The sequence below is a fragment of the Dasypus novemcinctus genome, chromosome X, assembly GCF_030445035.2.
Source record: "Dasypus novemcinctus isolate mDasNov1 chromosome X, mDasNov1.1.hap2, whole genome shotgun sequence".
NCBI classification, from domain to species: Eukaryota; Metazoa; Chordata; class Mammalia; order Cingulata; family Dasypodidae; genus Dasypus; species Dasypus novemcinctus.
Genome location: NC_080704.1, coordinates 82542930 through 82567984, shown reverse-complemented (window position 1 = coordinate 82567984; position 25055 = coordinate 82542930). Strand labels below are relative to the sequence as shown.

The window sequence follows — 25055 nt, the reverse complement described above, 5'->3', positions numbered from 1 at the left end:
TGGCATTCTTGGTAGAAAAATAATGGGAGACTATGTCACAGAAGGCCAATATGCACCTTTGGGGAGGCTATAGAAAGGGTGTGGCCATTTTCCAGCAACCATTCCAAGTTACCATGGAGAAAATAAAAACAACTTAGAAGTAAGCAGGAAAAAGACCTGGTTTATTTAAAAGACAATTCCCATGCAGCCTGGATTTTCCAGAACAGTCAAAATATTTTCTTTTTTTCCTATATCCCCCAAATGTTAAAAATAAAAATGTTAGAACATACAAAGAAGTTGAAAAAAACTTTCATAAGCACCAATATATCTACCAGAGATTCAACAGTATTTTCCATATTTGCTTCACTTAATTACTTTTTTAATCTTTGAAAGAAAAGTGCAGAAATCATGACACCTTACCCTACATGTTTCAACAAAAGGATGTTAGGATATTCTCCTCCATAAAAATAATACCATTACCATACTCAAGAAAGGTAATGATTATTCCTTCTTATGAAAAATGTCACAATACTCTCTATCAAAATTTGACAGCTGCTTTCATCATTGAGGGTTCCCTTGGTAATTGTAAATTTTTTTATTAAATTCCAGAGTTCCAAAAATTTGACTCTAGTTCTTTTTGTCAGCTTTATCATTACTTTAGTGGAAGGGTGGATTTTCCTATGGTGTCATTTTCAGGGACATCATTTCCTGTTTTTCTGTTTTTCCAAAGATGTTTGTATCTATATTCATTGTCATAATTAGCCCATAGTTTTCCTTTCTTGTTGTGCCCATGTCAGAATTTGGTATCAAGGTTTTACTAGCCTCATATTTCAAGTTGGGAAATGATTCATATTTTTATATTTTCTGAAAGAACTTTATAAGACTATTATTATTCCTTAAAATTTTGGTATAATTCACCACTGAACAGAAAATAGTCTGAAATTTTGTTTTCATATAAAACATTTATTGATGTATACCATGCATTTGTGAATACACATAAACAATAATTGTATAGTAAAAGTTTTGCACTTACAAAACAAACGTGTAATATCATACAGGGTTTCCATACATCACTCCAACACTAACACCTTGCATTGTTGGGAAACATTTCTTACAGACTGTATTAGTCAGCCAAAAGGAGTACTGATGCAAAATTCTAGATGTCTGTTGGCTTTTATAAAGGGTATTTATTTGTGGTGGAAGTATACAGTTATAAGGCTCTAGAGCCAACTTAAAGTTACTTCCTGAGAAGCAGATGTGTCTCAAACAATTGGGCTCCCATCTACCATGTGGGAGGCCCTGGGTTTGATTCCTGTGGCCTCCTGTTGAAGACAAAAATAGGCCCATGTCACAGAGAGCTGGCAGCTGAGAGCTGGCAACATGTGCCATGGAGAACTGGCACAGCAAGATGATGCAATAAAGGGAGATGCAGAGGAGAGAGAAAGATGCAGCAGGCCAGGAAGATGAGGTGGCTCAAGCAATTGAGTGCCTCTTTCCCACACCAGAGGTCCTGGGATTGGTTCCTGGTGCCTCCTAAAAGAGAAAGATGAAAATAAAAGACAAGCAGACACAGAAAGAACACACAGTGAATGGACACAGAGAGCAGACTGAAAAAAAACAAGGGGAGTTGGAAGGAGAAATAAGTTACTTCTTCACCAAAATCTGTTGCCATGTGTTGACACAAGATGGCAGACAATATCTGGGAAGTTTCAGCCTTTCTCTTAAAGCTCCTTGGATTCTGCTACTTCCATTGTCAGCTGTGGGATGGGATAGGTCTCATCTCTCTTCTCAGTTTCTTTCTGGGCTCAGCTGCTCTAATCACTTCACAAGATCAGTTGTAAACCATCAGGCGAATGGCTCACCTCTCTTCCTGGGCCTCTACCATCTCTATGGAGCTGTCTGTCTTCCTCTGTGTATCTTTGCTGTGTCTTTACTATCATGTTCTTGATTAAGCATTCATTTATATAGCCCAACCTAGGGGGCAGGGATTCAAACCAATTCACCGTAATGATGTGATTGAACCAAAGCCCCAATCTTAATTTAATAAAGTAAAAGTGAAACCTCTGATTTTAATACAATCAAAGGGGTACCAGACACAGAGGAACCAACCATTTTACAAACATAATCAATATCTCTTTTTGGAATTGATAAACAATAAACTGACACACAAAACTATGAAAGAGCATCATCAAAATATTACTACTAGCTATAATCCATGAATTATATTTGGTAAATTTTTACCACCCACCCTATTATTAATACCCTGAATTAGTATTATATATTTGTTATAGTTCATGAGAGAACATTTTCATATTTGTTTTGTTAACCAGGATTCACTGTGTTATACAATACCGTGTTTTGTACAATCCATTCAGTGTGTACTTGGTAGCTCTCATTTTCATCACAGAGATGTGCTGTCATTGCCTTAGCCAATATTATGTTTTCATTAGTACAAAAGGAAAAATTCCATACCTCCCTATTTTTGTCCCTTAGAACTGATATAATATTTTCTTTGCCATTGATGCAAAAATATTAAATTATTATTTTCTAATATTGATTGAAGTGATGAATGGACAACTCAGAGATTATATACAAGGCAATTGATAGTACATTTTAGATAAATAAAATGGTTTATGAACAAAAAAAAAAGAATGGTGTATTAGTCCACCAAAGGAGTACTGATTAAAAATACCAGAAATTGGTTGTTTTTTTATAAAGGGTATTTATTTGGGATAGGAGCTTACAGATACCAGGACATAATATATGTTACTTCTCTCACCAAAGTCTATTTTCACATGTTGGAGCAAGATGACTGCCGACATCTGTGAGAGTTCAGGCTTCCTGGGTTCCTCCCTTCCAGGATCTTGCTTCTCTCTGGATTCAGAGTTCCTCTCTTCCCAGGGCTTGCTTCTTCCTGGGCTCAGGGTTCCTCTCCTCCAGGGGCTTGCTTCTGTTTCCTCTGTGACCTTACTTCCCAGGGCTCCAGCTTAAGGCCTCAGGATTAAACTCCAACATCAAAACTCCAACAACAAAAACCTTCAACTCTGTCCTTTGTCATGCCTTTTATCTGTGCCCTAATGACATGGCCTAATCAAAGCCCTAATCATTACATAATCATGCCCAGGTTCAGTCCAGTTTACAAACATAATCCAATATCTATTTTTGGAATTCATAACTATGTCAAACTCCTACACATGGGTTGGGGGACAAATACATCAAATGTAAGATATGAACTATAGTTAGTAGTAATACTTTGATGATGTTCTGGCATAATTTGTTACAAATATTTCATAACAAAGCAAGGTGCAAGTGGTTGGGTAATATATGGGAACCTTGTATAATGTTATGCATGTTTGTTTTGTAAAAGTTCACAACTTTTACTATACACTAACTGTTAATGTATGTTCATGTATGAATTATATACTTCAATGAATTGTTTATAAAATGAAAAAAAATTATACACCAGATCTTTGGGTTTTATCACTGGTATGCAAGGTTCTTTCAACACAATAATATCAATTAATGTAACATGCCACATTAATAAATTAAAGATGTAATTCACCCCCAAGTTCATTGAGTACCCAAAAGGGAAAATCTCCTTTCAGGATTTCAAAAGATTAGAGAATAAAGAAAAATGCATAAGAAGAAAAGTCTTCAGGAAAAAGGAAAGTTATCAGATGAAGAAAATCCAAATGGTTCTGAACTCTCATCATCATCAGGAATTGACTCTACCAAATCTCAGGACAAAAATGAGAAACATCAGATTGAATCAGTAAGTTAGTGCACAAGGTCTTCACTTCCATGCTTGAAGAGAATGACAGTGAAGAATAGGAAAAGGAATGAGAGGAAGGAACACATGAATAACCCACTGCTGGCAATGTATTTGTATTGGATATGGTTTTTGAATGTGAAATTATGAAAGAGAAAAGTCCTCAGAGTAAACTTCCCAGAGCTCAAAGAGGTCTCATGGTGAAGCCAACAATTGCTTTGCTCAAGGAGAAAGTGATAAGGTGATGTTGGTGTGCATGGGAATCATAAAAAAAGCTCCTCTGGCTGATGAGCCAGTCTCTACTCTTGCCATGATATATGGGTATCAGGGTGATATGGAGAAATATTTGCAATTTGAGTTCATTGCTACACATTTAAATCCCAGTGATACAGAAGAATGGGTTAAAAGAATGGACAGAAATGTCTTTGGAACAGGACAATATTAAGCAGGCTATTTTTTGCTATACTAAAACCCTTAAATATGAACCTACTAATGCCCATTAACTGTGGGAGCAATAAAGCATTTATGAACATATGGGGGATCATAAAATGACAACGGATAGTTACAGGCATATTTTAAACATTTTGTCTCCAGATGATGGGGAACCTTTTATGCAGTTAGCCAGAGATATGGCAAAGAGTTAATATGAAGCCAATGATGTTACTTCAGCTATTAACATTATTGAAGAAGCTTTCTCAAAACACCAAGGCCTAGTCTCTATGGAAGATGTTATCATAGCAGCTGAACTCTATGTTTCTAACAAACAGTATCACAAAGCTTTGGAGGTTATTACAGATTTTTCTGGAATCATGCTGGTAAAAAAAAAATCTATACAAGGCACCCCAGAAGAAAATAAAGTTAGTGTGAATGTTACCTGCACTATATCTGATGGCATTCCAACAGATACCACATTGAAACTGATGCTCTGTCTTGTACATCTCAACATCCTTGAACCACTTAATCCTCTCTTAACAACACCCTTGGTACAGAATTCTGAAGATATGAAAGACCTATATGTAGATGTTGCTGACAGTTTTTTTGGATGTTAGTGAATATAATTCTGAATTTCCCTTTGTTAGTGCACTAATCTACTTGGAAAGATACCACCTTGCAGCAGTTTGGCTTCGGCATGCAGGAATTGAATTTATTGCTTCATCGTTATACTCTGTTGTTTTCACAAGGCAAAATGTTTGGTTATTTGGATACCTTACTTACTATATTGGCTATGCTTTTAAAGGTAGCAATGAGTAGTGTCCAAGTCTATTTGAAATACAATTCCAAATCTGGAGAGAGATATCTTTACCTTATTAAAGTGTCAAGAGACAAAATATCAGACAACAATGACCAAGAGAGAGCAAATGGTCATGCAAAAGCAATTATTTGTTGTACTTGTGAGTGTTTTGACAAGGGATGACTAGTGGAACATTTGGTGAAGTCCATATACTCCTTACATGACTTATCCTGATTTCTTCAAGAGGCTGACTTACTTATAGATTCTTCATTGGAATATTATTCATTTTACAACGACAGAGAAAAACATAAGTAACTGGATACTTTAGTCTCTGCTGAAATTCTGGGCAAAAATTTCAGAAAGGCAAATAATTGCACCAGGATAATAGTAATGGAAAATGTCAACAAATCCAGCTCTGGGATATTTTCAATCAAGTTACCATGCACATCCAAGATGTATGATGTGATGGTTAGACTACTGTGTCAATTTGGCCAGGTAATTGTGCCCAGTTGTTTGGTCACCAAACACCGGGCTAACTGTAATACAAGGCCATTTATGGACTTTAGTCACCATTGACTTTACTACAGTAGTAGATCATAGATAGCTGGGTATAATTACATCAATCAGGGATATTGCTATTAGCAATGAGTGATGCTTAACCAAATTAGTTTAATCCCTTAAAAGCATAAGTGATTCCAGCATTGAGAGAGAATTTCCCAGCTCATCTTTGGACAGTCAACATCTCGCAGAATTCATCAAGAATTTTCACTGGACTCACCAGAGCTCCTGGTTGCATTCTGCAACCTGGATGTCTGCATCCCCACAGCTGTGTGAGAGACTGATAAATCTATTACTATGGAAAGATATCCTTTGTTCATTTTGTTTCCCTAGAGAAACCTGACTAATATAGCTTGGTACCAGGAATGATTCTTGAGGAACAGAGTCTAAAACATAGGGTGTCTGAGGTGGTTCTGGGAGTTTTGCAATTGTCTCTCTACCCTAATAACACTCGAGGGTACTGACGACTTCCTTTCCAATAATGAATAGGCTGTGAACAGTCCATGGAACGAGTTGGCAATTGAGATCCACAAAATACCATCACTGGATTCCCCTACTTTCATGCTTGTAAGAAGCAAGGATCTGGGTGAGAGTGTTTTCAACACCTTAATAGAGTTTTGTTGGAAGTCAAACGGTATAATGATGTTGAATGGCTCCTCATAGATATCCTGGATACTGTTCCCAAAGAAAGAGATGAGTTAAAGGCTTCAATTTTGAAAGTTAAACACTGAATGGATGATGCAAAAATTTCTATGTGTGCTCTGAAAAATATCTTGTCACCTGTAGCCACAGGCTCAAAATATCTGAGAACCAAACTCATATTCTCATTGTATGAGTAGCGGAGTTACAAAGGGATCTAAAATCTCAACCCCATAGGGTTTCTGCAGTATAAGTGAAGACATTGGTTGGAAAAGAGTGGGATCCAGAGAACTGGGATGGAGGCATATGGGATGATGATGATACTGATGGGATGGAGACATTGAAACCCAGAATTCTGCTGAGACTTTAACAGCAACATGTTGTCAACCCTGCATTACCCAGCCTCCAGCCTTCCCAGGGAGTCTGAAACAACTCCTAGTCCTAAAATGGGTACCAGCCAAACTGAAGCCTGCCCTGCTCAGGCTCTGGCCTGCCTCAGGGAGTCTGGGCCTTCATCCAGCCCTGAGGCACATACAGGCCAAACTCCAGCATGCACAGCCAAGCCTCCAGTCAGCCCTGAGGAAACTGCCTTCCAAATCCTGCCTGAAGAGATTAATCCTGTCTCACCAGAAGAAAATGCAAGGGAAAGCACTTAGGTTAGTAGCTTGCAAGGCATTTCTAATCCTTCTCCTTACCCACCCCCACCACCTCTCTTGTTTTAGAGACTTATTACTAGACTAAAATCACAACAAGCCCCAAAAGGTGAAATACAAAGTGTGACCCATGAGGAAGTAAGGTATACTCAGAAAGATCTGCATGAGTTTTCCAACTTATATAGACAGAAACCAGGGGAATATGTGTGGGAGTGGATACTAAGTGTATGGGATAATGGTGGAAGGATATAAAGTTGGGTCAGGCTGAAGTTATTGATGGGGGAAACTAAGCAGGAATTGTGGATTCAGTGCTGTAGCTCGAGGGGTTAGAAGGGCTCTAACAGTTTTTTGGGTGGCTGATTGAAACATGGGACAAAAGATGATTGAGTATGTCTGAGAATGAGATGCTCGATTTGACCTGGTACACAGTAGAAGAGGGAATTCAGAGGCTTAGGGAGATTGGAATGCTAGAAAGGATTTACCATTTGAATGCTGCCAACCCAACCCAGGAATGTACAGAGGACACACCTTTAACCAGGACTGTGAGGAATAAATTTGTAAGACTAACTCCATCTTCCCTGAAGAGCTCTGTGGTTGCTCTTCTCTGTAGTCCATATATTACTGTGATGGAATCAGAATCCTTAAACATTATGGGAGTGATTGGATGTCCGTCTGGTAAAAGTCAAGTATTCGCAGTTAATCGCCAAAGTCAAGGTGGGCGTGGCTACCCCATTGAAAGGCAGATTTTAAAAAGCACTCAAAACAGAATGAGTGTGTAGAGTTATGGCATTGGCTAATATGTCATGGGGTACCTAGCAGTGAAATAGATGGGCAGTCTAGTAAATTCTTCTGGATGTATATAAACAGAAGAGTTCTAGTCTGGGTGAGCAAAACCCTAACTCAAATAACAGATGCAGAGAATCACAGCCCCTTAATCAATTCCCAGACTTGGGACAGTTGACAGACCCAGAACCCCTTGAATGAGGAGGAGGCCAGGTCTCCTTGAGGAAGGATTCTGTTAAACTGCTCAAAATTTACACTGTTCATTTTCCTCCCACCTTTCCCCAAGGAGACCTATGGCCTTTTACCAGAGTAAATGCATTGGGGGAAAGGAAATGAACAGACATTTCAGGGATTGTTAGACACTGACTCAGAAGTGGCTAATTCCAGGAGACCCAAAACATCACTATGGTCCACCAGTTAGAGTAGGGGCTTATGAAGGTCAGAAGATTAATTCAGTTTTAGCTAAGGTTCATCTCATAGTTGGTCCAGTAGGTCCCCAGACCCATTCTGTGGTTATTTCCCTGGGTCCAGTATGCATAATTGGAATAGACATACTCAGTAATGGGCAGAATCCCCACATTGGACCCCCAACTTTTGGAGTGAAAGCTATTATGGTAGAAAGGCCAAGTGGAAGCCACTAGAACTGCCCCTACCTACCAAAATAGTAAACCAAAAGTGATACAAGATTCCTGGAGGGATTGCAGAAATTAGTGCCACCATCAAGGATTTGAAGGATGCAGGGTTGGTGATTCCCACCACATCTCTCTTCAACTTTCTTCTTTGGCCTGTACAGAAAACAGATGGATATTGGAGGATGACAGTAGATTACCATAAACTTAACCAGGTGGTGGCACCAATTGCAGCTGGCTCCCAGATGTCATATAATTGCTTGAACAAATCCACACATTCCCTGGTACCTGGTATACAGCTATTGATTTGGAAAATGCTTTTTTCTCAATTGCTATTGGTAAGGCCCACCAGAAACAGTTTGCTTTCATCTGGCAAGGCAAGCAGTATACCTTAACTCTCCTGCCTCAGGGGTATATCAACTCTCTAACCCTCTGTCATATTATTAGGTCATATTATTGTCATATTGTCATATTTTCAACAGGGATCTTGATCATCTCTCCCTCCCATAAGACATTATACTGCTCCATTATATGGATGATATCATGCTGATAGGACCTACTGAGCAAGAAGTAGCAAAGACCCTAGACTTATCAGTAAGGCCTTTCCATGAGAGAGGATGAGAGATAAATCCAACTAAAATGCAAGGTCTGTCGACCTCAATGATATTTCTAGGTGTCCAGTGGTGTGGGGCATGTCAAGATATCCCTTCTAAAGTGAAGGATAAGCTGTTGCATCTGGCTCCTTGTATGACCAAAAATGAGGCACAACAGTTAGCTGGTGTCTTTGGACTTTAGAGACAACATTCCTCATTTGGGTGTGCTACTCTGGCCCATTTACTGGGTGACCAGAAAAGCTGATCGTTTTGATTGGGGACCGAAACAGGAAGAGGCTCTGAGACAGGGACAGGCTGCTATGCAAGCTGCACTACCACTTGGGCCATATGATCCAGCATATCTAACAGTGCTGGAAGTTTCAGTGGCAAATAGAGATGCTGTCTGGAGCCTTTGGCAGGCGCCTATAGGAGAATCACAATGCAGACCCTTAGAATTTTGGAGCAAAGCCCTGTCATCCTCTGTAGATAACAACTCTCCTTTTGAGAAACAACTTCTGTCCTGCTACAGGCCATAGTAGACACTGAATGCTTAACCATGGGCCATCAAGTTACCATGAGACCTCAGTTGCCTATCATGAGCTGGGTATTGCCTGACCCACCAAGCCATAAAGTTAGGCATGCACAGCATCACTCCATAATAAAGTGGAAGTGGTATATATGAGATAGAGCTCAAGCGGGTCCTGAAGACATGAGTATGTTACGTGAGGAAGCAGCCCAAATGGCCATGGTCACCACCCTTGCCATGTTACCTTCTCTTTCCAAGCCTACAGCTTTGGCCTCCTGGGGAGTCCTTTACAATCAGTTGACTGAGGAAGAGAAAATATGGGCCTGGTTTTCAGATTGTTCTGCATGATATGCAGGTACCACCCAAAAGTGGACAGCTGCAGCACTGCAGCACCTTTCTGGGACATCCCTGAAGGACACTGATGAGGACAAATTCTCCAAGTGGGCAGAACTTTGAGCAGTGTACTTGGTTGTTCATTTTGCTTGGAAGAAGAAATGACCAGAGGTGCATATATATACTGATTCATGGGCTATTGACAATGGTTTCACTGGATGGTCAAGGACTTGGAAGGAACATGATTGGAAAATTGGTGACAAACAGGTCGGGGGAAGAGGTATGTGGACTGACCTTTCTGAGTGGGCAAAAATCATGAAAAATTTTGTGTCCCACATGAATGCTAACCAAAGGGTAACTTCAGCAGAGGATGATTTTAATAATCAAGTGGATAAGATGACCTGCTCTGTGGCTCATACTCAGCCTCTTTCCCCCACTGCTCCTGTCACTGCCCAGTGGACTCATGAACAAAGTGGCTATGGAGTTAGAGATGGAGGATATGCATGTGCTCAGCAACATGGACTTCCCCTTACCAAGGCTGACTTGACTATAGCCACTGCTGAGGGCCCAATCTGCTAGCAGCAGAGACCCACACTCAGCCCCCAATATGGCACCATTCCTTGAGGTGACCACCCTGTTACCCAGTGCCAGTTGATTCCATGGTACCACTTCCACCATGGAAAGGACAGTGATTTGTCTTAACTGGAATAGACACATACTCTGGATATGGGTTTTCACTTCCAGCATGCAATGCTTCTTCCAAAACTACCATCACTGGACATACAGAATGTCTTATCTACTATCATGGCATTCTACACAGCATTGCTTCTGATCAAGGAACCCATTTTGTGGCAAATGATGTGTGGGAATGGGCACATGTCCATGGAATTCACTGGTCTTACCATGTTCCCCATCACCGTGAAGCAGCTGGGTTGATAGAATGGTGGGATGGCCATTTAAAGACTCAATTACAGCACCAATCTGGTGGTAATACCTTGTAGGCTGGGGCAATGTTCTCCTGGAGGCTGTGTTGTTCTAAATCAGTGTCTACTCTATGGTGCTGTTTCTCCCATAACCAGGACCCATCGGTAAGGGAATCAATGGATGGAAATGGGAGTGGCACACTCACTATTACCCTTAGTGACCCACTAGGAAAAATTTTGCTTCTTATCCCTGCAAGCTCAAACTCTGCTGGTCTACATGTTTTAGTCCAAAAAGGAGGAGTGCTGTCACCAGGGGACACAGCAATGATTCCATTGAACTAGAAGTTAAACCTGCTACCTGGCCACTTTGGGCTCCTCTTGCCTCTGAATCAACAGTCAAAGAAAGGAATTACTGTACTGTCTGGAGTGGTTGATCCTGACTATCATGGGGAAATAGGACTGCGTTTACATAGTGGGGGTAAAGAAGAGTTTGCCCACAATATAGGCGATCCTCTAGGGCTTCTCCTAGTACAGCCATGTCCTATGATTAAAGTCAATGGAGAATTGCAACAACCCAATCCAAGCAGGGCTAGCAATGGCCAAGAACCTTCAGGAATGAAAGTTTGGGTCACCCCATCAGGCAAAGAAACACGGCCAGCTGAAGTGTCACTGAGGGTAATGGAAACATGGAATGGATAGTGGAAGAAGGTAGCAATGAATGTGAACTTCAACCTTGTGACCAGTTACAGAAATGAGGACTGTAATGGTCATGAATCTTTCTTCCTTGTTTCATTATGATGAAGATTATGTATGTACACAAAATGAATTTCTTGGTCTTCTTCCCCAAACTTTCCCCTTATCATATAACAAGTGGTATCAGGAAGTGGACGTGGTCCAGTGGATAGGGCATCCATCTACCACATGGGAGGTCTGCAGTTCAAACCCCAGGCCTCCTTGACCCATGTAGAGCTGGCCCAAATGTAGTGCTGATGCACGCAAGGAGTGCCATGCCACGTAGGGGTGTCCCCCAGCTCCATGTGCAAGGAGTTGGCCCTGTAAGGAGAGCCGCTTAGCGCAAAAGAAAGTGCAGCCTGCCCAGGAATGGCACCGCACACACGGAGAGTTGACGCAGCAAGATGATGCAACAAAAAGAAACACAGATTCCCATGCTGCTGACAACAGAAGTGGACAAAAAAAAACAACACACAGCAAATGGACACAGAGAACAGAAAACTGGCGCAGGGGGCAGGGGAAGGGGAGAGAAATAAATTAAAAAACAAAAACAAAAACAAGTGGTATCCATTTCATGCCATAATATTTGAGAATGTCAAGTTTGCAATTGAATATTACCCAAGAACGTGCACCCTATTCTGTATGAAATTAATGCATTTCCAGTTGTATGCAGAAGAGTTGAAGATTGTTAGGTGGAAATATATATTTATGCATGTCTGTTATTGTTTTCCTTAGAGACTAAGTATGGTTTAAGGTAATGGTATGGTTGCCAAACTGACAAGTGGTTGACTGTGGTCATTATGCTATTGTGTCAACTCATCCAGGTAATTGTGCCCAGTTGTTTGGTCAAGAAAGCACTGGGCTAACTGTAATACAAGGGCATTTATGGACTTCATTCACAACTGACTTTACTGCAGTTGTAAATCACTGATAGCTGGTTGTAATTACATCAGTCAGGGAGATTGCCATGAGCAATGAGTGATGCTTAATCCAATCAGTTGAATCCCTAAAACGGAAAGTGATTCCATCATTGAGAGAAAATTTACCAACTCATCTTTAGAAAGTCAACATCTCTGAGAATTCATCAAGAATCTTCATTCGACCTTCATCAGAGCTCCTGTTTGTAGCCTGCCTGCAGAACCTTGACTTGTGCATCCCCATGGCTCTGTGAGAGACTCTTATAAATCTCTTACCAGAGACAGATATCCCTTGTTGATTCTGTTTCCCTAGAGAACCCTGACTAATATATATGTCATCATTGCTTCTGTCTTCATTTAATGCTGAAAACCCCAGAAAATCATGTCCTGTGTGTCTTAAATGGAAACAATGCATTTATATCTGGCAGTTTTAAGCAGACACTTGGACAGTATGTACATGGCTTTCATGCTCATCCCCATGAATCTCACTATATTCTTTAAAATGACTTAACCTTTATTCATATGGCATATCAGAAATACATATTAAGGAGACATGCTCTAATTGTGGAGAACTTTCCTTTCTTAATCAATGCCTCAGTATATGTGGGCCTTGACAGGAGTTATTTTAAATTTTGGGCCATGGTCTTCCCCAACTGGGGCTGCTTCATCTTGCCATCTACTATTATCAGAAGGCCTTTGAAGCTTCCTCCAATTGTGATAGAGGGTATAAAATTTGTCATTAGATTTGCAAAGAGATATTGCCTACAACTTGTTTCTCATTTATCAGAGCAACAGGAATACTGGGATGGCTTAAAAAGTTTTTTTTTCTCTCCCCTTCCCCCCCACCACCCCTGTTGTCTGTTCTGTGTGTCTATTTGTTGCGTCTTCTTTGTCTGCCTCTCTTGTCAGCGGCACGGGAATCTGTGTTTCTTTTTGCTGTGTCATACTGTTGTGTCATTTCTCCATGTGGGCAGTGCCATTCTTAGGCAGGCTGCACTTTCTTTCATGCTGAGTAGCTCTCCTTATAGGGCACACTCCTTGTGCGTGGGGCTCTCCTAAGTGGGGACAACCCTACGTGGCACAGCACTCCTTGCTCACATCAGCACTGTGCATGGGCCAGCTCCACATGTGTCAAGGAGGCCTGGAGCTTGAACCACGGACCTCCCACGTGGTAGACGGACACCCTAACCACTGGGCCAAGTCCACTGCCCTTAAAAAGTTTTTGTACACCCATGAATCAACATAAAACATCGGGCACCTGCTGTGTGTGGACCAATTTCTTCTGTCACAGGGCTATGTTATTCTTAACCCCAAAATGGAAATGATAATTTCAGAATTATCTAACAAGGTATTACATTATTAATATGTGATAATGATATTTTGGCATTTTTGCAAAATTATCATTCTTGAAGGAATTTTTTATATTGTTCTGTAATTTCCTTTTAGCATTCTATAGTAAAATTATCTCCAAAGCTGAACTATACAATATTAGCCTTTGAGACAGCTTGCAGTTAAATATGCAGTTTTATTTTTAGTCATACATTTAATCATCTGTACATGTAATAAACTATATTAAGCACATACTATATACCATGCACTGGGATGTGTGCTAGGAGTGCAATAGTAAACAAGATAGACATGATCTCATCCTTGTCACACTTATGGAATATATCACTAACTACTGAGAGAGAGTTACAGCTCAGCACAATTCTTTTTTTATGAACATTTATTTTTATTGTATTTTTTTAAGATACAAAGATCACAAAAAATGTTACATTAAAAATATTAAAAAATAACATAAAAAATAATGAGGTTCCCACATACCCCACACCCCACCCCACCCCACTTCTCCCACATCAGCAACCTCTTTCATCATTGTGGCATATTCATTGCATTTTGTGAATACATTTTGGAGCACTGCTGCACCACATGGACTGTAGTTTACATTGTAGTCTACACTCTCCCCCAGTACATTCAGTGGGTTATGGCAGGATATATAATGTCTAGAATCTGTCCTTGCAATATCATTTAGGACAACTCCAAGTCCCAAAAAATGCCCCCACATCACATCTCTTCTTCCCTCTCCTTGCCCAAAGCAACTCCTGTGGCCACTGTCTCCACATCAATGCTACAGTTTCTTCCATTACTAGTCACAATATTTCTATAGTAGAATACCAGTAAGTCCACTTCTGAACCACATTTTATTCCTTCATCCTGTGGACCCTGGCATGGTGATGTCCATTCCACCTCTATATCAAGAGGGGGCTTAGATCCCACATGGTTGATGGATGTGATTCTCCTGCTTGGAGTTGAAGGCACTTTCGGTTCCCTGTTAGCTGACCTGGGTAAGTCCAATGAACCAGAGAGTAGGAGTTCCAACTCTGCTTTGAAGTAATGTTTATTACATTTCTACAGTGTTTTCTATCATCCATTTTTAGTGCCTGTTACTTTTTCAAGAGGCAATTCTTCAAACATAAAAAAAGAGGTTTCCCATTAAAAGAAAGACAAATTGGGACTTTTTATGATAATCAGTTATGTAACTCAGCTTCTAAAATTTAAAATTATTTAAAATGGTTTTGTGGTGGAAAAACATACTTGATTTAATCTTTCACTTTTCACTTGCAAGTATATTAGCTACATAGAATATAAGACCTGGGAGGCTAGGCTTAATTCAGTCAATTTGCTCTGAGGCAAATAAACTGTATGATATATTTGTGGTCCCCTGTAAAAAGAGTAGAAAAGAGTGGATCATGTTCAATAGGATGGCATATTTTCCATTACAAGTTCACTACAAATATAGAAGAGACAGGAGAGGTGGTATATAAGGACTAAAGTAGTGCTGATAAGTGACTCTAGCAATGGAAGAAACTATCATTGATATGGAGACAGTGGCCATGGGAGTTGCTGAGGACAGGGAGAGTGAAGAGGAGGTGGAATATGGGGGCATTTTGGGGACTTGGAGTTGTTCTGAATGATATTGCAAGGACAGATGTAGGACATTATATATCCTGCCATAACCCACTGAACGGACTGGGAGAATGTAAACAGCAATGTAAATTATAATCCATGCTGTGTATCAGTGCTGTAAAATGTATTCATCAAATGCAATGAATGTACCACACTGATGAAAGAGGTTGTTGATGTGTAAGGAGTGGGGTGGGGGTGGGGAGTGGGGTTATATGGGAACCTCATATTTTTAATGTAACATTTTGTGTGATCTATGTTTCTTTAAAAAAAGATAATAAAAAATAAAAAAACATTTTAAAAAGAAAAAACATTTACTTACCTCAAATACTTAAGATTCTTGAATCTAAGGTGACAACAATTGTTAGATATACTATTGATTCAATAGTAGTTTTTTAGGGGGAAATAAATGCTATAATAGATGCATATACTACAGAAGGGAAACAAGTAGGGAACTTAGGATCAAAGAAATACAGTGGATGTTTTTAGGAATTCTTACCACTGTTTACAATTGTATACATTACTTTTTGGTGAAAAAGTAGGATTTGTATGTCATGAGTAAATGTGTACTCTGTGTGTGTAATTTTAATAAATTTTATTTTTATAAGTAAAAACAATAAATTGAAGGAAAAAACCTATCATCTTAATTGACATGGAAAAAGTATTTGACAAAATACAGTATCATTTCTTAATTTTAAAAAAGCTCTGAAAGATAGGAATAGAGGGAAACTTTCTCAGTATGGTAAACTGCTTATATGAAAAACCCATAGCTAATATTGTTATCAATGGTAAAAGACTGAAAGCTTTCCCACTGAGATCAGGAACAAGACAGATGCCCATTGTCACTACTGTTATTCAATATTGTGCTAGAAGTTCTAGCTAAAGCAATTAGGTAAGAAAAAGAAATAAAACACACCCACATAGTAAAGGAGGAAGTAAAAGTTTCATGATTCACTGTTGATATGATCCTTTACCTAGAAAATCCCAAAAAATCTACAACAAAACTATCAGAACTGATAGATGAGTTCAGCAAAGTGGTGAGATACAAGATTAATCAGTAGTGAAAAAATCACTAGGGTTTCTACACAGTACTAATGAGGAAACTGAGGAGGAAGTCAGGGAAAAATTTCATTTACAATACCAACCAAAAAAAAAATCAAATAAACTTAACCAAGGTCATTAAGAGCCTGTATTCCAAAAGCTATACAAAATATTGCTAAAATAAACCAAAGAAACCCAAAATAAATGGAAAAACATTCCATCTTCATGGACTGGAAGAATAAATATCATTAAGTTGTCAATTGTGATGGTAAAGAAAAACTTATGTAATTATACAGCTGAATTAATATAGCCTATGCATGAATTCAAACCTATCCAATTTTATATCCAAGTTTGCCTAGTTTCTAGAAAGCCAATTAAGTGATATAGACCCTATAGGCTTTGAACATTCAGAAAAGATGTAGACTAAATGTGTATTCAAACTTACATCCAGATGGAATGTGGGCAATATATTAATTCAAACTTACCTGGAATGTGGGTGGTATGATATTTCAAGCTTACCTGGAATGTGGGCAATTCAAGTTTAGCTGGTATTCAAACAAACCCCTAAACCCTAAAAAAAAAAAAATAATAACTAACAAAGTTTTTTGACCCTTAAACCTCTCTTGACCCCAACCCATCTGTCTACTGTATAAAAGTAACCTAAAGGCCCTACTCTGGGCTTGGCTTTTTGGACAAGAGTCTGCTGGGCCCAGCCAGTCATAATAAATCTTCCTTTTCAGAGAATACCTGAATCCTAGCCTTCAATACATAATTACCAACTTCTCTCTGTTGCCACAACAGAATCAGTGGGGTTATCCCCTAAAGTCACTGTTTTTCAAAGTTAATATGGGACATTAGATTCTGGTGAAAGGTGAAATAAATACCTTTGTGATGAATCTTTTCCTCCTGATAATGATGTGGGCTATGGGTGGGAGGCTCTTTGTCTCTTCGGAGATAACCTTAACCTAAGCTGTCTGTCCTGACTTGTGGGTGTGGGATGGTGAGAGGCTGCAGCCCTGCCCTTGGTAACCATGGCAATGACTCCAGTCCCAGGAAACAGTTTATCAATGCAAGCTCTATAAACTTTAAATATTCAGGGAAAATGCAAATCAAATGTGCTAAAAGCTTATCTAGAATGTATGAAGCCCATGCCAAAAGCTAACCTAGGATGTGGAAGATATATGCTAATTCAAAACCTATCTGGTACTCAGGTAAAGACTTAACTAACAAAGAAAGTAGTTTTCTTCGATAAAAGCACCATTTAACTCCCCACCCTGTATAAAAGGAACTTGGAAATCTTGTTTGGGGCTCCAGTTTGAAACAGAAAGCTCCCGAGTCTGGCCGGCCATCAATAAACCATTTTTCCTTCTCAAAATCATTCCTGAGTCCTGGCCTTTCTATACACAAATAATTGAACCTCTCTCAAATTCTACAACAGTAGCATCAACACTGAGTATAGGTCAAAATCATTTTGTGGACTGAAACATCTCTTGTGACTCTGTCATGTCACAGACAATGTATATTATGGTTCCATTTAGTGGGCAGGAATTTGAAATTTAAAGAGGGAATCTTTTTCTACCTCTGTAAAATCAACATTTTTCACCTTCGGTACTATTAGAATATGAACTTACTTTTTTTTTTAAAGATTTATTTATTTATTTAATTCCCCTCCCCCCCCACCCCGGTTGTCTGTTCTCTGTGTCCATTTGCTGCGTCTTGTTTCTTTGTCCGCTTCTGTTGTTGTCAGCGGCATGGGAAGTGTGGGCGGTGCCATTCCTGGGCAGACTGCACTTTCTTTCACGCTGGGCGGCTCTCCTTACTGGGTGCACTCCTTGCGCGTGGGGTTCCCCTACGTGGGAGACACCCCTGCGTGGCAGGGCACTCCTTGCACGCAATCAGCACTGTACATGGGCCAGCTCCACACGGGTCAAGGAGGCCCGGGGTTTGAACCACGGACCTCCCATGTGGTAGACGGATGCCCTAACCACTGGGCCAAGTCTGTTTCCCTGAACTTACTTTAAGTCTACCTTTTCTCTTTTTTTTTTTTTTAAAGATTTATTTATTTATTTAATTCCCTCCCCTCCCCCGGTTGTCTGTTCTTGGTGTCTTTTTGCTGCGTCTTGTTTCTTTGTCTGCTTCTGTTGTCGTCAGCGGCACGGGAAGTGTGGGCGGCGCCATTCCTGGGCAGGCTGCTCTTTCTTTTCACACTGGGCGGCTTTCCTCACAGGCGCACTCCTTGCGCGTGGGGCTCTCCCACGCGGGGGACACCCTTGTGTGGCACGGCACTCCTTGTGCGCATCAGCGCTGCGCATGGCCAGCTCCACACGGGTCAAGGAGGCCCGGGGTTTGAACCGTGGACCTCCCATATGGTAGACGGACGCCCTAACCACTGGGCAAAAGTCCGTTTCCCTACCTTTTCTCTTTTGTAGTGTTCATAATTTATTGTTATACTTTATTTACTGGCTATCAGATATACAAAATACTGTGCAAAAATCATTACTGTTCAAAGAATTTACAAAGGCAATTTAAAAGAGTAGTGTGATTGTTAGGCTATTGTTTCAACTAGGCCAGGTAATTGTGCCCAGTTGTTTGGTCAAGCAAGCACTGAGCTAACTGTAATACAAGGGCATTTATTGACTTTAGTCACTATTGACTTTACTGCAGTGGTAAATCATAGACAGCTGGTTTTAATTACATCAATCAGGGAGATTGCCATCAGCAATGAGTGACGCTTAACCCAATCAGTTGAATGCTTGAAAGGGGAAGTGATTCCAGCATTGAGTGAGAATTTCCCAGCTCATCTCTGGACAACCAACATCTCCCAGAACTTGCCAAGGACCTTCATTGGACTTTCATTGCAGCCACTGGTTACAGCCTGCCTGCAGAACCTGAACTTGTGCATCCCCATGACTGCGTGACTCTTACAGAATCACATACTATTGACAGATCTCTCTTGTTGCTTCTGTTTCCCTAGAGAACCCTGACAAATACAAGTAGCAAATCTGAAAAATTGCAGAGAAATAGTCATACAATTGCCAATGATATTTTTAATTTTCATCTTTGATATAAACTGCTAGTTTAGGTACCTTTAGTTTAAGCATGCTAGAAAATTCTTATAGATACATGTCTGCATACATCATTTAATTTAGAGCCAGAGAACATGCAAATATTTGTGATATGATAGAAAATACATTGATGAAAGTCAAGAAGTTTGAGTTCAGTTCCCAGCTCTGCCACTAACTAGATCTGTGACTCAAGTTGAATTATTTAACCTCCTTTTGATTTAGAGCTTCCCAACTCATGTGCACTGGCACTGTGTGTCATAGATATACCTAGACATGGATCACCTGAACCCTTGGGACAGCTGGAGGGGCCCTGCAGGACTGGAGTCTCTGGGTCAGAAACACCTCTGTCCATTTACCCCAGTGTGCCTGTAACACCACTTTCCAAGTGTCTTATAGCATTGCTTAAGTTAACTCATCTAAACTTTTAGTAATTTGCAAGGCCCTCTGTCCCACTGTTTCATTTTTTTTAAGAGACAGTAATTATTTTTAACTTTGAATACTGAAGTTTAAAGCTACCTAAACATGTGATATGTATTTTTTTTTTTTTAACTTTGGAAGGAAACTGTTGAAGGAATTCATTCAGACAGTATTTTAAATAGGTAAAACTCTTTGGAATGCAATATGTGCAACATAGCAAGAACCATAAAAATGATCATGCCCTTTGCCCTGTTCTACTCTTGGTATTTTAACATAAAGGAATAATTCAAAAGCAAAAATGGTAAATGCATGAAAATTTTTATGTCTGTGTGATTTATAATAGCAAAAAATGGAAATAGACTACATGTCAAGAAGAAGTAGACTAATAAAAATAGGTATTATATTGTCATTAAAATAATTGTTTGGAAATGATGTAGAAATATGGGCATGTCTATGATATGGCAAGTAAAATAAGCATAATACAAAATAGTATTATACTATGATTGTTAGTTTATAACCTTTTTATGCATGTTGAATAAGCAAAATTGAAATTCATTGTCTTAGTGCTTGCAGATAAAGAGTTTTAATTTATCTTAAAATTTTGTTTGTATTTTTAATAAATCACTGGAAACATGGTAAAAAAAAAAATCAATTCTGCCTTAACTATTTTACAGATTCAACACAACCTCCCCTCAAATTCAAACAGCCTTTTTTTAAACAGAAATGGAAAAGCTAATTATAAATTTTATTTGGAAAATAAGGGGTCCCAAATAGCCAATGATATCTTTAAAAAGAAGATTGAAGTTGGAGGGTTCTCACTTCCTGACTTTAAATATATTACTTAGCTACAGTGGTAAAAACAGCATGGTACTTGCATCAAAATAGAAATAATTGACCAAAGGAACTGAATCAAGAACTCAGAAATAGACTCTTACATCTTTGGTCAAGATAATTTTGATAAGGTGGCAATGATTTTGAATGCTGGGCTAAGCAAGTGGTGCCTAATGCTAAATCAGTATTGCCCAGTTTGGTGGCAGCTCCCATGAACAAAGGATTCAGGAATTGAGCTCTCTAGGTTTTTCAAGGTCAGATTAGAAAATGAATTAGGAAGTCCATTGGTAAACTCAATATAAAAGTGTGTATTTATGGGAGTGAGATGTATGCAGGAGTAAGCAAAGTAAAGTATAGATGCCTCCCATTTTTGTTTGGACCCCAGTAGACTCCAAGTATAAAGTTAGAGAGGGATAAGTACATGTGGTTGCCCAGTTAGAGAAAATTTGTGTTGAGAAGTAGTGGGCATTGGCATGACTCACTTAGGGCAGAGGAGGAAGATATAGTACTTCAGCACTTCCCTGTCTTGTCTAGATACATCATACATGCCAGTCCTAGATGGGTCTAATTGGGATACATAATAAGATTTTTGAACAGGGAGAAAGACTTGGGGTAGTATATTTGGTCCTACCAGACAAAAGACCAAGAGATTTTCAGACCAGACACTATGTCTGTGGTGTAGACCATTAAATGTGGGGTTCCCTTGAAAGTTAATTATATGATAGGACCAGTAGTTGTAGGCCTGTAGTGTCCAGGCTGTGATATCTATAAGATGAATATTAAAGCAGGAGGCATTATGATCCAGGGCATTTGATGGGAAGAGAGGGACTGTCCAGATGATGTTGTTTCAAGAGGCTTCAGATATTTTCTCATGGTTAATTTGTGCCAGGAGGATGACAGTGTGTCCAGGGATACAGGTATAGGATTAGTGATGGGGTATCTGGGACCACAATAAGCAATATCTCTGTATCTGAAGGAGGGAACAAAGGAATGGAACATGCACTAAGCATCCCTTTAAGACAGGAGAAATGGCCTAGGCTGGGGTGGGGGAGGAGTTGTCTAATGAGCAGCATTTCTTAGTCCAGTGTATTGCTAGGTGACTCAAAGTGGTGTTACCTTTGTGTGGTCTACTTCTCACAGTTTGGGAGAGGATTTGATTGTGAGGGGAACCTAGTTCAACGTTAGGCACTAAAAATTGTAGGAAAAGGAGTTATTCTAAGACATTAAAGTTTTAAAGGAGGATGCATTAGGATCTGATGCAGGAGGTGGCAGGAAGTAACAACCAGTGACTGATGTGAGTGGTGTGTTTGGCTGTAAATTTTTAGCAGGAATGGCAATGAGGGGTGGCATTCTTTGTCCATTGCCAGCTTGCAGCACTGCAGTGGATTGATGATTAAGTCATGTTTCCAGGGCCCAGATACACCTTCCATCTAGCTATGTTTGTAGGGCCACAAATAAGGAGTCCTTATATACACTTAAGGGCCCAGTTAAATATTTGTAAACAGCAGGGCTTGTTGGATTGTGTACAGCATATTTCCTGTATAGTTTAGGGTTCATTCAGGGCTCACTTTACTAATATTTTACTGGCTTTCCAAACACTACCAAAAAAGATCCAGAGGGTAGAGATATTGGGTGTGCATTTGTGAATGATTTGGACATTGGCCTGATAATAAATGCTCTAGTCTCAGTCTTTCCTTGTTAGGATAATCTCCAGCCCAGCTACAAATTAAGATCAAGGCCCCAGGGGGAACATGTTTGAAGGTGACTGTTAGAGACTTTTCTCTCACTAGTATTTTAATTTATTTTTATTTTTCTATTTTATTTTATTTATTTCTCTCCCCTACCCCACCCCCAGCTGTCTACTCTCTGTGTCCATTCACTGTGTGTTCTTCTGTGCCCACTTGTATTTTTGTCAGCAGCACCCAGAATCTATGTCTTGTTCTGTTGCATCATCTTGCTGCATCAGCTCTCCATGTGTGCAGCACCATTCCTGGGCAGGCTGTCCTTTTTTTTCATGTTGGGTGGCTCTCCTTACAGGGTTCACTCCTTCTGTGTGGGGCTCCCCTATGTGGGAGACAACCCTGCATGGCAGGGCACTCCTTGCATGCATCAGCACTGTACAAGGGCCAGCTCATCACATGGGTCAGGAGGCCCTGGGTTTGAAACTTGGGACCTACTGTGTGGTAGGCAGATGCCCTATCCATTGGGCCAAGTCTGCTTCCCTTACTAGTTTTTTAAAGGGATTTTCTTTTCCTGGTATTTTCTTTAGACTGACCCACCATTTCTGCCATATTTTTGTAGACCTGGTGTTTTAATTTGCCAGGATGCTGAAATGCAATATAACAGAAATAGGTTGACTTTTACAGTGGGGATTTATCTTATAAGTCTACAGTTTCAAGACTGAGAAAAATGTCCATACGTGTGCATCATCAGGTGTTTTCTTCCCAAAGACTGGCTACAGGTGATCCTGGATTCTTCTGTCTTTTGGCAAGGTACATGGCACCATCCAGTACTCTCTCCCTTCCAGATTTTGTTGCTTTCAGATTCTGACTTCTGGGACTTTCTCTCCCAGTTTCTGTGGGTATTTCTATGTCTCTCTGTATTCATCCCACTTATAAAGGACTCCAGTAAAAAGATTAAGACCCAATCTGGGTCAAAATTTAATTGAAGTAACCCAATCAAATGGTCCTATTCACAAATGGTTTACTCCCACAGGAATAAGTTAGCTTTGAGAACATGATATTTTGGGGTTCATCCAGTTTCAAACTATCATATCTAGGTTCTAATTTGTCTATTGCCTTTCTCATAATTAGGTATAAGATTCATTCAATTAAAAGTGTTCTTCACTTCCATTGTCCCCCAGTTACCCTGCTTCCATCTATTCTACTTCTTTCCCCCCCTCCCCTCAGTGCCCAGAGTGACAACCAAGCTTCACTGCTTAAAGGACCAGATTCACAGATACTTGCAGCAATGCTGAGGGCTTGACATACTAGACTATCCTCCCCCATTGGGAGCCACCAATTCTCTCAAGAGACACAATTCCCTCTGTTTGAGAACATCTGACCACCCCAGAATCTGGGTACACCTTCCCACTCATTGAGTCAGGAGGTCATCAGAGGGGTTGTATTTATGCATGCCTCAGCAGGATGCCAGAGACAGCGAAAGTAGATACAACACCAGGTACTGGTACTCCTGAAGGCTACAGAGATATACAAGTTCTATGGGCATGGCAGTTGGCTCTGGAGTTCAGTGGCTTATCAGTGGGCCCTACTTTGGAATTTGTCTTCCTGAGTGAGATGGAGTTGGACTCAGATGTGACCTTTCTACGCATGCCTCTTCTGTCACTTTTACTGAACCTGTGGTTGGTGCTGGGATTGGTGTATACCCAGGAGACTTGAATCTCTGGACTGGCCACATGCCAGCTGGACCCTGAGCCACAGAGTTACAACTCCTACTCTCCAGTCCATTGGACTTACCCAGGTCAGCTAACAGGAAAGTGAAAATGGTCAGCCACCACACCAGGGAAACAAGAGTGCCTTCAGCTCCAAGCAGGAGAATTGCACTCATCATCCATGTGGGTCTAAGCCCCTCTCAATATAGAGGTGGAGTGGACATCATCATCCCAGGGTCCACAAGATGGAGGAATAAAATATGGATTAGAATGGACTTACTTTTATTCTACTAGAGAACTATTGTGACTAATAATGGAAGAAATTGTAGCATTGACCTGGAGAAAGTGGCCACAGTAGTTGCTATGGGCAGGGAGAGGGAAAAAGAGATGTGATGTGGGGGCATTTTCAGGAATTGGAGTTGTCCTAAGTGATATTGCAGCAACAGATGCCAGACATTATATATCCTGCCATAACCCACTGAATGTACTGGGGAAGAGTGTAAACTACAATGTGCTAAAAGAATTCAGATAATAATTAATGGTCCTACGTAGGGGGGCACCCATTTGATAAGGTTAGATGGGTTCAAAAAAGAAAAATTACTTTCCCGTGTCATGAGATCATTAACTCTGTTCTTTAGATCTTCATTGCTCTCAAGGACCTTGCCTGATTCATTCACTTAGTAATAGCACTCTTCTTTGAGGAATAAACAAGTTCCTCCTTATGCAGCTGTTAGCAAATCAAGTGCTCGGTGGTTTTGCAGCACTACTGCAGTTAAGGAGTTTATTTGCCTTTGCACTGTTAAGATGGTGTCTGCTATCTGAGCTATATCTACTCCCACTTCTTCGGAGACATCAGTAGCTAGGTACAAAGATGCAACTGCAGGTCCAGAGGATGCTGCGATTCCTAAGAAAGTAAATAAGGGGATTAATGGGATTGCTTTCTTTGTTCTGGGGCTAAATTGTGTTGTACCTTTAATGGTAAGGTGGTGCTGTTGTTCATTGCAAATACCGCAGGGAAAACATATCCAAGACTACAAAGTCCTTTCCATTAGAGTGGAAGGGCTAGATAAGCAGAGTTTCC

At 40.1% G+C, this 25055-nt stretch overlaps 1 long non-coding RNA gene and 2 pseudogenes across 1 annotated transcript in view; 2 read left to right on the top strand and 1 right to left on the bottom strand.

Annotated features, from left to right (window-relative positions):
• Positions 1-3536: 3536 nt before the first annotated feature.
• On the top strand, positions 3537-4876 carry LOC101423363 (general transcription factor 3C polypeptide 3 pseudogene; annotated as a pseudogene).
• A 1-nt stretch (position 4877) lies between these two features.
• Positions 4878-5440, top strand: LOC139437993 (general transcription factor 3C polypeptide 3 pseudogene; annotated as a pseudogene).
• Positions 5441-17958: 12518 nt separating this feature from the next.
• The window catches only part of LOC139438028 (uncharacterized), a 225086-nt gene continuing 217989 nt past the window's right edge, over positions 17959-25055 (bottom strand). Inside the window, exon 4 of the long non-coding RNA XR_011647891.1 lies at positions 17959-24878. This is a non-coding gene — a long non-coding RNA (uncharacterized lncRNA). The remainder of the gene's footprint in view (positions 24879-25055) is intronic.